Genomic DNA, 12,570 nt, shown 5'->3' on the forward strand with positions numbered 1-12,570 from the left:
GAATCTTATTTTCCCAATACAGACTCCACACAAACTACATTTCTCAACCTCCTTTGCTATTAGGGTACAGACTCAGACCTGGTTTCATCATCTGACACACCTACATGAGGCAGATTTGGAAACAGGACATGGTAAGAATCAGCTGGGTAAAGAGCACCTGTTTGGCAGGTGCAGCTGGCTGCAGAGGGGGGCAGAAGATCTCACTGGGCCAGCTGTATGATGTGGTCTGGCTGTTGTTCCTGGAACGTCAGCTGAAAACCTGTTTCTCTAGCTCCTCTGTTGAAGAAGATGAGTTTTACCACTGCTTATCCACATGGAAACACTTCTCATGAGACCCAACTGGCTTTCCTATGCCAAGGGTTAAGACTGAAGGATCAATGGCTAGAAGAATAAAGTGAAGCAGCAGATCCTCCCTCTTTCAAATTTCGCTTCATCACCCCCAACTGCCTGCTCTGCCTTTGTCCTCATTTTTCCTGGACTCTGGGTGCTGTGCTCTGCTGGAAATACTGAGGCAGTTGTCTGAGGTTCTAAAGCACCTTCAAACTCTGTGAGGTATGAGAGTAGTGATTTCAAGGGAAATAAAATGGAAAAGGAAATGATACTGTAAAAAAAAGAAAAGAAGAAAGGTCATTTCACTCCTTCCCTCCATCGTGGCCCAACAAGCTTGCTGGCACAGATCCATGCACTAATCATTTCATACACCCACCATTGAAATGACTCATTTACTTTTTTTGTTTTACTCTTAAATGAGAGTTGGCTATGGATCAGGCCCAGAAGCTTGTGAAATTCTTTCTCCCACACACTTCCTCCAACCTGTTTCAAACTAAGACTTCCAGAGCAATGAGAAGGATTTGAGGTTTCTGCCTTCCCTTTCCTTACCATCACCAGTCTGAGCAACAAACTAATTAAGGATGCTGAGGTGGGTCCCCTCTAAGACAGGACGATACTCCTGCCTGTCACACATGCTGACTGTCAGCCACTTAATTCTGACAGAATCTGAAGTCTGCTCAGCCCATATATTGAGAGGAAAGAAAAGAAAAAAATGAAGAAAAGGAAGAGAGTAGCCAGAAGGGGAGACTAAAACACTCTTAGCTTAGTAAGAGCATTCAAGATCAATGCCAAACAGCGGAGTGGTTAGAAAGCACTGTGCTTCCTTTAGGCCTCCCCCAAATGGGGCACAGAAGGGGAGGAGGTCAGCCACACAAGGCAGGAGCAAACTGCAGAAAGACGGCTCAGGGTACCCCTCCCTTCCTGAGCTAAAGGACGAGGAGGCCACTCTGGTCCTTGCTGGACCCTCACCTTCACTAGCTGGAATGGGCGAGTGGCAGCTACATCTTCCCATCTGTGAAGCTTCTAAGGAGAAACAAAGTAACTCCCAGTCACAAATTTTGGGATCCCCTGGTATTGAGGCAGGGCAGAGAAAATATAAAACATAAGACAAGATCATGTTCTCTCAAAGATACAAGACTAAACTTCGTTGGAGTTATGCCTGGCACACAGTAAGTGAGTACTCAAGAAACGCCTGTTGAATGACAAGGACAAGGTGACAAACAGTGAACGTGAAGACCACACTTTAAGAACAGCGCAAGGGAAGGGAAATGTTGTAAAGTGCCCATGCCTTATCTTGCGACCATGGAAACAAGAAAACCGGACTTTCAGCCATACTGTGTGAAGGGCAGACTGTACACACACTCTAGACAGCAGTCTCCCGCCTGTTTACTCCAATGAGATATGCTAAGAAGCATCTCACTGTGATCTACAATAAGAAGGAAACAAACTATGCAAATGGAGTAAAGGAAGGAGTCAAAACTGGCGAAAATGTTCAGCTGCTTGCCGCCCAAGCACATCTATTTATCTTGGCTTAGTCATTAACAAAGAAGAAAAATACCTCTCTTGGAGGCCACAGACTGCAGAACATAAGTTGCCTGAAAAGGGCTTCAGGTGCCTACACATGTGTACAATCCATGGCAGTTAATTACTAATTCAGAAAGCAGCAAGAGTGTTGGCAGCAGGAAGGACTTCAGTGCTGCAAGAAATCCGGATGAACTTAAAATTATCGTAGTAGTAACAGACTGGGTTGTACTAATGTTTTAATGTGATATGAAATAAATTTTTCATTTAATTGGACCTAAACAAAAGACCATTCTCTAGTGCTAAGGTTCATAGAGACAGAGAGATAAGGGACAGGGTGTCTTTAGCTAAATTATGGAAAGTATAGCAAACTTAAAGTTAAAAGGAAAAATTCTAGAACAATCTGAAAAATTCATACGTTATAAAAATAATAGCAGCAGTGTTTCCATTAGTATAGCATCTGCTATGTGGCATTCACTACATCATATTACCTCAAATATTTAAAAATATAAAATTAAAATTGGTTATCTTCTTTTTGAAATAAAATTCTTACTAAATAAATAAAAATTCAGTATTTTGCATGATGTTTCAAAAAAGTGATTAGTGGAAAGCCAATTAACATTAAACTTTTATGGAGCTAATAAACATCAAGTTACAGATTTGCAATTTAGACTGCTGGCCCAAGACTGCAGTGAAATACGAAAAAAGGGAAAAATATGAAAAAAAGGAAAAAAAACCCCAAAACTGAGAGGGGCTTAGGCCACGCTTTAAAACTATCATCATTTCTTGAGGGACAAAGAAAGAGCAGCCAATTTCTTCTGACTACATGGCATTCTGAATGGCCTAACGTCCAGAGAGTGGCACCAACACTGATAAGGTGGGGATCAGAGAGAGGAAGAAAAAGGCAGAGAACTAAGAAAAAGCCTCTTGTATACACTGACCACACACACACTGAATATTTGTAATACAAAGCAACATATCAATTAACATGACATAATGTGGGAAAAAATTAGGAAAGCGCAGGCAAGAAGTAAGAGTTATGTGGGCTGTGCCAAGGAAAGCTTTTTGGATGAAGTTTTTGTATTGGGTTTGAAAGGAACAAGAGACATCACTTGGCTGAGAAGAGAATTTAGAAAGTATCCCAGAGACTCTTCTTGAACAAAAGGTTAAAACTTTCTAAGTGCACATTCTCAAAAGTTCTAATATTGTTCAGTTTTCTGTTTCAACAAGCATAGTAACCACCAAAAGTAAGGTTTTGCCTTTCTTTGGGCCCGAAACCAACGAGAACACCTAAAACAGTACGTAGGCAAGTACTTACAAGTAGGGTGAAGATTCTGATTTCAGGACTAGCAAAGAGATCGAACTCTCGCTTGTTTCAAGTACAATTTCTAAAATTCACTGTTATTTTCTTTCTGAAACATCCTAAGTAAGTGTCTTCTGAAGAACCTAGTTGACATTCTTCTTTTCAAAAGAAAAGGTCCTTCAGGATCTGTTTTCTCTCTCCCAGGAAAGCTAACGAAAACCCATTATAGAATATAATTATACTCGTATTCTCTACAATCACCTATTCTAAGAGAAAATATAAGTAGAAGGGGAAGGAGTTCACTAAGGGACCAGAATAAGGAAATCTCTGCAGTGAAAGAGTTATTTTAGCCGCTAATAAAATCGTCATGATCAGATACCTTGGTTTTTCATGTTATCCCATCCAGTACCAGCAGCAACATGGGTGTAAATAGAAGGTGTCCTCATAAAGAGATGATATTTTGTATTTGACAGTCACATTTACGAGGTATCAGGGTTGCATGCTGAATTGACTTTGCAGTTCCCAAACACAGAACTCTTTATTAACACTGATCATCTAACACCCATTAACGAGTTGAGCGAAATAAACTGGGGACTCTATTAAGAGCTAATTTCACAATACTCCTACAAAATCTAATTCCAAAAGAGAAACACAAAATTAAAACAATTCAAATTTGGCCGATCCCAAACCTGACCAGAAGCTAGACCACAGCTTACAGTAGTCCTTCCTTATCTGAGAATTTGCTTTCCGCAGTTTCACTTATCTGCGGTCAACTACAGTTTGAAAATAATAAATGGAAAATCCCAGAAATAAACAATGCATAAGCTTTGAATTGCACGCTGTTCTGAGTGGCGTGATACAATCTTGCAGCATCTCGCTTGGTGCCACCCAGGACGTTAATTACCCCTTCGCCCAGCACAGCCCAGCTGTAGATGCACCCCTCGCATTCGTCACTTAGTAGCTGTCGGGGTTATCAGATTGCCTTGTTGGTAGCACAGCGCTTGTGTCCAGGCCGCCCTTATTTTACCTACTAATGGCCCCAAAGTGCAAGAGTAGTGATGCTGGCAATTCGGATATGCCAAAGAGACGCTGTAAAATATACGTATGTATAGGAAAACCATAGTGTGTGTACACACACACACACACACACACACACACACATGGTTTGGTACTGTCCACGGTTTCAGGCATTCATTGGGGTTCTTGGAATGTATTATGCTGGGATAAGTGGGGGGGACTACTGTACACTATTACAAAAAAAAAAAACCCACAAAAGTCTCTCCCACTTGACACACCCGCTCTTTGCACTTTTTATTTTCATTGTGGTAAAGTATCCATAACATACATATAAAATACACATATTTTAGCCATTTTTAAGTCCACAATTCAATGGCATTAAGTACATTCACATCTCTATCGTCCAGGCCAAGTTTTCATCTTCACAAATGAAAACTCTGTACCCTTTAAACACTAACTCCATATTCTCTCTACCCCCCAGCTTCACTGACAGTCTACTTTCTAACACACCTTTTACTGTCTGTCTCTGTGAATTTGACTACTGCTGTACTTTAATATAAACCTAGACGTGAATTGACCCTGAAAAAAAAATTAGTCTGGCCACACTCTTGAAGACTCAAGAGTTGGGAATCACTGATTTGAAATTGCTTTCGGATGAACGTGCTAGATCTGACAACCTTAGTCTCCTTTATCAAGCGCCCTCTTTGCAGACTGTCTCACTCCAGAGAAAGCATATGAGGATTTCCACCTAGTTCACGTATGTGGAAGCCAAATCCAGTACCTGGCACATGCATTTTGATTATTTTTTGTCCTCAATTTAAGAGTTTTTACACAGCCAATAACATTTTAAAGGGAAAAAGTAGAATACAAAAGTATATCCATAGTAAGATTACATCTGCAAACACTTAACATCTGTCTATAGACTAAGAACTGGAAATTAGCACAAAAAACCAGAAACATATAAGGTCCGGGGGTAAGATTCTTGGTCATCTCTCTTTTCAACTGTTTGTACCAGAATAAAAATCTCAAAGAAATAACTATAGAGAATGACCATAGAAGATAAATACAGTCCTTTCCTTGTGCTACAATAATACATGTTTTAAGTTCAGGTTCTAAACTGAAGTTGAATTTTCCTAATGTACCTATTTACCCTTGACCCTTCCTGCACCAGCTAAATTTAGGAAGCACTACTATAAATAAGAACTTCCAAGAACTCTGTAGCACTAGATGGGGTGGGGAGGGTGGTAAGGTCGGAGTGGAGAGACAAGATTTAGCCCTTGGTTTGATTGTGTGAGAAGAATGCAAATGAGAAACCTCTAACACCTGTTGACTTCTTTCAGGTTAGTCAAAAAATGACACACATTTGACTTGTCGGATCAACAGATGAGGACCCAAGTGCTTATTTTTGCTCAAGCTATTTCAATGAAAGGCTAAAGTGGGCCTAGTCAGCACGTCAGATTTCCTTGCGCCAACAGGGTGGGTTATGGGAAGAATGCAGGGAGGTTCACACCAGCTCGGCCCACCCCCGAAAGCCCTCTTCTGTGATTTCAGTTCTGTCTGAGGACTTCTCATGGACTCAGCATGACTCATGAAAACAGGGCCAGTTTCAGCAATGTCTCCAAACTAAGTGATTGCACAGTATTAGTTAATGAATGTTAATGCTAAACGTCCATATCAAAAGATTATCATGAATGAAAACCGATGATTAGAAATCATCAGGAGAAGTCAGCAGGACATACTTCAGGAGTATTCTACAAATACCACTTGTAAAAGATACAGAGGTAAGCTTTTATCTGATCGTGTCTTAGCTGCTAAAAAACAATTCAGTGGCTTCCTCCTGTCTGCAAAGTAAGGAGGACACTCTCCGAAGTCCTCTACTACTTGTCCACAACTTACCTCCCGACCTCACCTTCATGCTCTCCCCCTACTCTTCCCCCCGCTCACCACACTCTGTCGGGGTCCTGGCTTGCTTGGGAGTCTCCCCAGATGTCCCACACCTACCTGCCCATCCCTCCCCTGGCTTGCCGTGGTTTCTTCCTCAGGAAGACCTCCCCTGACGCAGCCCACCAGCCTGTGCACAGAGCCTTCCTGAACTCATGCCCTCCCCTCACACTGACTCCAGCTCCCTGTTCTAAGTGCCTCACAACACACAACACTAAGCCAGCAGGAAGCACCAGGGACCCAGCACAGGGGACAGTAATTGCCCGTGAATGGGCAGTCTCTCCCATTAGACCCCCAGTTCGTCAATGCCTAGGGCCTAGTTGAGTCACCTTTCTTTCAGTATCCTAACACCTCTCTTCAAAGACCATCAATAAATGGTTGCTAAGTGAAGAAGGAATACCTGGGAGGGGAGATCCTCTTTTGGAATTTCAAACATATGGCCACCCACCCAATGTGCACTTAGAGCACTTTCCCCAGGCTGGACAGAGGCACCTAGAGCTGGCCCCAGAGTCATGGTCCAGGGCAGGCAGGCCAGGTGCAAGCAGTCTTAACAGGCCAGGCCTCCATCTTTAGTCAGCTGCACACTCTAAATGGTCTCAGTAGGATGCTGTGACTACTCTCACTAACAGTACAGAATTATAACAAGGTGAAGGCAGGCAAAATACTCAGAAGTTTTTAGGGCTCGCATTCAATGTGGACTAACTGGCCCCAAGCTTTAGACCCAACACAGGCTCCTGGAAGATGCTGGCCCCATGACAGATCCATCCCAGTTATATTCCCAGCCGCCTGGCCATGAAGACCCGAGCTGGTACACTGAGGCCGTGTTTACTGGGATGCAGCTACCCCTGCTCGCTGATGCATCGTCCCTTCGCACTCAGGGGACAGGAGAGTATGGCACAGAAACCCTAGGGCCCACAGACCCCAAATAATTACTACCTGGCCCTTGATAGAGAAAGTGTGCCACGGTCTAGACAGTGACATGTCGCAAAGTCATTCTGGTGATGTGGGGTTCATTTTGTGTATCTGTGTCCCATTTCCCCCTACAGTTAAGTATATGATATAACATGCCGCCTTCTTAGAACTGCAACATTCTTAGTCATTAGCTGTGTTCAGTTCTCTTCCTTACTCTGCGAGAAAGAAGGGCAGGGGAATTTCCCTCTAACATAGGACTTTTTAAACAAGGAAATTCGATGTAGTATGTCAAATGCAGTTGGTAGGTGCTCAGTACATGGCAGACGGCGACTTTGCTGTCGGCAGCCTCCACTGTGATGGCAATCCTCCCTAGGTTACCAGCAAATGTGGCATTGCAGGGACCGAGCTGCAGATCGTCACCAGCAGATGGGTCAGGAGGACCAGCGCAGAGAGCCGTGCTCATCTTCAGTGTGTCTCCTGGACCTAAACAAGACACCTGCCTGAGCCATCCTCACCTGCTCGCAAGAAAGTGACTGACATCTTAAATACGGCTTTCTACTTGGGAGCAATACGGCATGTTTGGAATATTTGGAATCTCTTTTCTAGATCATTGAACAAATGCATTCTCAAACCCCTCACTTGTGACACAATGAAAACCCACTGCACAGTGAGTAATGGACTTTGTACAATGTCACTGTCTTCAGACCTGGACACAATCCATAGCACTTAAGAAGCTTTTTCTAAATAACATTCACAATAACTTGGGCCTAATGTCACATCCCCCACATGTGGTCGGACCCTAGAAATGGTTTCGAGAATGAAGCGGATCCTGGCCCGGCGCAGGACACGGCGCCGGGTAGCGGCCAGGCCTCCTTGCACAGCACTACGCCTAATGACGTGCAAAGGCTGAGTGTGCTAAAGGGTGAGGCACACCCATGAGGCCACAGGGCGCAGAGAACAAGGCAGGGAGCAGAGACTCTTCTGTCGCTCCTGCACACAGGGAAGGGCGTCCCTCCACAGTGCAGGTACAGCTGGGTTATTGGAGAGTGCATGAGTTTCTGTTTCACGGTACAGTCAGGTACAGCAGGTGTGAGGTGTTCTATTTCTTAAACACGACAGGGAAGGGATCATTTTCCTTGCTCTGCTCTAAGGATTGGCTGGTCAGTGTTCCAGGTCCTTCCTTTGAAGGGAACAGCACTTCACCAAATCCTCCCTTCCCCACAGCTGCCACTGAAAGCAACTGGATGGGCTATTTTTATTTTGACAGCTGTATCCTCTTGCACTGGGTACAGAAGGAAGTCTCAGGCCACCTTGGTTAGAGCCTGTGTCAGGGGAACGCACAAGGAGGGAGAGAGCACACCGGCCACCACGGAGACCAGAGGTCTCTCACTGAGGTCAGTGGGACCTCGAGATGACTGACTGAAACCATTCAACCACGAAGCCAGTGCAAATGCAGGAACAGCAGCAAGAGAGGCTTTCATCGGAAAAGGCGGGAAGCCATGGTTTAAAAGGACATTAAAAAATTTAAAAAAAGAGAAAAATAGAAAAGAAATACTTGGAAATGTTATTCTTACTTTGTTAGCTATGAGACTTTTTTTCTTCAGGACATAGATTCAGGGCATCTATACGGCAGTTTAAATTAACAAACAATCATTTAAAGTAGATTAGGAACTGCCTTCCGCTTGGGTGCTGTGGGGCTGGTCTCTGTGGCAACATATTTCATTAAATAGGTAAATTCAAGAGGGTCCTGCCTGCTCTAAAGGCCTGTGCATTTGGAAATGGCCTCTAAACTACTCTGTTGAGGAATAGTTTCTAAGACCAGAAGGCTGATGCCGAGGTCGGGCTCAAGACACCTCACCCTGTAATCACACAATGTCAGGGAGCTGTCCCTTTGCAGCCATTAAAATGACAAAGGGATGACCCAATGGCAGCTTTCCCACATTCCTCTCCTTCCACTGGCAGCTGGCTGTGGTTCTCCCAGAAGGAGATTTTTTTCCCTGTAGTTGGGGAGAAATCTGAGACTCAAACAAGCATGTCCACACATGGCGCTCAGTGCAGGAGCTCTAACTCAGGTTCTGGACTCACGCCCGCCTTGCCCGCTCCCTGTGCTGTAAGCAGCTGTGGTGTGGCTAGCTGGAGCTGCCACCCTGCGTTCCCTTCCTTTTTCCATTAGAAAAGAGCAAGAGTGAACTGGAGATGCTTCACTCAATAAGAATGTTGCAACTTAACATCTGTACTAGTTGTGGTTATAACTGAAAGGAAAGAAATAATTTCTCAACTCTAACCCAGGTTCCACACTTACCTCTGCCCCAGCACACACACACACACACACACACAGGTCTCCAAAACATCCCAAGATTCAGACCAGGGAGAGGGGAAAACACTTCCAACATCACTGCACCAGGTGCCGGCACCAGCTTGGTGCCACTGCTTCACGCTCAGGCTTTGGAAACCAGGTTGGACCCTTGCAGGTGTGGCAGGTACAAGGCCCATCTGCAGTTCCTACCAGCCACAAATTATTAGGAGCACCTGAAAACAACAAATTTGCTTAAACTAGTCTTCAGTAAACCAGGCTACATTTAAATCATTATTTTTCTTATGGCCAAAAACAATGATGGCGGCCACAGAGCTGTTAACCTGCTTTGGGTCTTAGCCAACCAACCACCTGTAACTTCTCATTCAAACGTACAACTGCAGATGGGAAGGCCTGCAGCCCGACCAGCCCTCCTGGGCAGACACCCTCCATCGTGTCACCACCACCAAGGTGCTTGGGGTTCCTGCTCACGTGTAGCCACACGCTGTGCTGTCCTGACCTGGAACCTAAACACTGCCATCCGGGGACAGTCTCCTTGATTGTTTCCTCCACACTAAGCTGCTCTTCCCTTTTAAACTCCTTGACAAAAATGCACCCCGTATTAAAGCTTTCCAGTTTTGCTCCTATGTCACTTATTCTCCCCGTCTAGTGTCCACAGTACTTAACACAGCCACACACAAGAGCTTTCTTGTTAAGGGTTAATGGCCAAGGAACTGCAAAATATCTACCCCTTCTCTCCAAACCCTTTGTGCCCTGGGGTACCCCTGCAGGAAACCCCAAGGTCTGTACCTGACGGAGTTGATACTAACTAGAACCCATCAATGGGTATGGCCTTAGGAATAGTAATCAAGATATATCCGCCGCACAACATGACGTGTGTACGTGCTTCGAATGTGATAACACCGCGTAAAAGCCAGGTGCTCCCACCCCCCTGTCCATCTCCTAGCCCCCTTCCTAGTCATGCTGTCGTAGCATTTTCTTACATGGTTGTAGTCAACCCCAGTGGCTTCTATCTGACACTGCTGACATCTTCATCTACAGCCCAGACATCTCTCCTAAGCCCCGTACGTGTACTTCTATCTAATTGGGAATATCACATGAGCATCTTACCCAGAACTAAGCTTGGTCCTGTATCAACTGTATCTCTGCCTCCCAGAGTGCTCACATCCGTTGGTGGCACAGCTGTCCTTTCAGCCCATCAAGCTCTGACCTCAGGCAATCTTAACTTCTCCCCTGCATGGCCCCCCACATCTCATCTGACAAAATTACTGCTATGCTACCTTTCTTTTGGTTCACGTATGCCAGAGAATGTTTTTCCATCCTTTGATTTTCAACCTTACTTTGTGGAAATGACTCTTCACTTCTAGGAAAACAATCTCACTCCCCGGCATCCCAGTTCAAACACTCATCATTTCTGACCAGGATTACTGGAAGAGCTTCCCAACAGTTTTCTTGATATCCATCTCCCTCACTCCATCCCTTTACCTAGTCAACCCTGGAAAATAAATGTGACTACATCACCTGACTGTGTTAAAAAATCTTTGCTGAGTCTCTGCTTCACTCAGCCTGACAAGTAAAACCTTTCCTCATCTGCTCTGAGCCTGCTTTTCCAACCTGGCCACCATAAAACTTGTCCCCCTGAGCCCTTCATGAGTCCCCGCACATGCCTTGCCTCTGTACACCCTGTGCTTTTGCACGCCTGGTGCCTTTGCACGCCCAGTGCCCTTGCATGTGGTTTCTTACCCAGAATCTAACCCTCCCTCCCCCAGCTCCAATGGTTCCTTCTTACCATTACCATCTAGCAAACCTCTGTTATCCTTTAGGATGACACCAAGTTGTCAAGTCCTTGGCAAAGCCTGGCTGACCTGGCAGGGTTAGCTATTTTCCCCTGGGTGCCCCAGGGACACTTACCTCTGTCATGTATCTGCAACTCTGCACTGTTTTTGTTTGTTTGTTTGTTTGTTTCTTTAAATTAAAGTTTATTGGGGTGACAGTTGTTAGTAAAGTTACATAGATTTCAGGTGTACAAATCTGTAACACATTATCTATATCTCACATTGTATGTTCACCACCCAGAGTCAGTTCTCTTTCCATACTCTGCACTATTGTAAGGATTTCTGTTCCTGTCTTCTCTGAATGCGACCCCATCTTACTTCTCTGTATTTTATCCCCCATCCCTCCTATAAGGTAGCTACTCAATAAACATTTGCTGAATCTGAAGGAATAACTCCCAATTTAGCTAACGGGAACTGAAGACGGCACCAACTTCACCCCACCATGCTGACCACCTTCTTCACTCTGGAATCAGCTGACCTCCACACATCTCCATGGCTCTAGGGCTTATTTTCCCCTTCCTGACCAGCCTGAAAGGGCTGCTCCTCCTGAGACACGACTCCCCACTGAACCAAACCATATTAGTCCTACAAGGTTGCCTCAACATCTCTTTACAAAGTCCTTCCCAGGCCCCCCAGCCCATAGGCATGAGGATCTGGTATAAACAGAGCTTCGACCATCCATCCACGTATGCCATGTGCTTCGGCACTCACGGGCAATCTGGTTACTGTTGTGTCGATGCATTCGATTGCTCCAGCTGTAGCACAGAGGAGAGATGACACGCCACATGCTTCCCCTGAGACCTTGGTTTAGAGACCCTGGCAGATCTTACTGGCATATTCTCTGTTGAGGACTGGGAGGAATGCGAACTAGGCAAGCTCATTCCAGGACACAGCACTTGGCACACAATAGGCTCAGTACTTGACCACACAAGGGAGTCAGGAGAGGAGGGGCAAGAAGGGGCTCAAAGAGCAGGAAATGCTCAAGAAACTAGGCCTTGACTTAGAGAAACCATCTAGAAAGAGTGTTTTGTGGAGATGCTGATCACTAAGCATAAGTACGAAAGAGAAGGTCCACAGCTGAAGTACAGGGTGTTCTAGAAAGCCAGCAAAAGCAAGCTGAACATAGATCTCTTTCATTTAGAGACAAAAAAATTTTCCTCTCTAGAATCAATGAAGTACTAGAAGATTTCAAGCCCCTTCTAGTCTGTTCATGCTACAATTTTGGCCTTAGAACTCCATTTGCAAGTGAGTTTGCCCCAAGAAGGTCAGCAGCCAGATGGAGCTGCCTTCGTATGCACTTGACTGCCCGCACACAAGGAACTCAGATGCAGCTTGATTCGAGAAAGAGCAATTACTAGACAGTTTTCGATACCTACCATAATCATTTCTATTTGAGT

At 44.9% G+C, this 12,570-nt stretch overlaps 1 protein-coding gene across 4 annotated transcripts in view; it reads right to left on the reverse strand.

The window, feature by feature from the left end:
- DUSP22 (dual specificity phosphatase 22) overlaps positions 1–12,570 on the reverse strand; it is a 69,833-nt gene that overhangs the window by 16,858 nt on the left and 40,405 nt on the right. The gene's annotated exons all lie outside the window — the stretch shown is intronic.

Source organism: Rhinolophus ferrumequinum, chromosome 9, assembly GCF_004115265.2.
Source record: "Rhinolophus ferrumequinum isolate MPI-CBG mRhiFer1 chromosome 9, mRhiFer1_v1.p, whole genome shotgun sequence".
Taxonomy (NCBI): Eukaryota; Metazoa; Chordata; class Mammalia; order Chiroptera; family Rhinolophidae; genus Rhinolophus; species Rhinolophus ferrumequinum.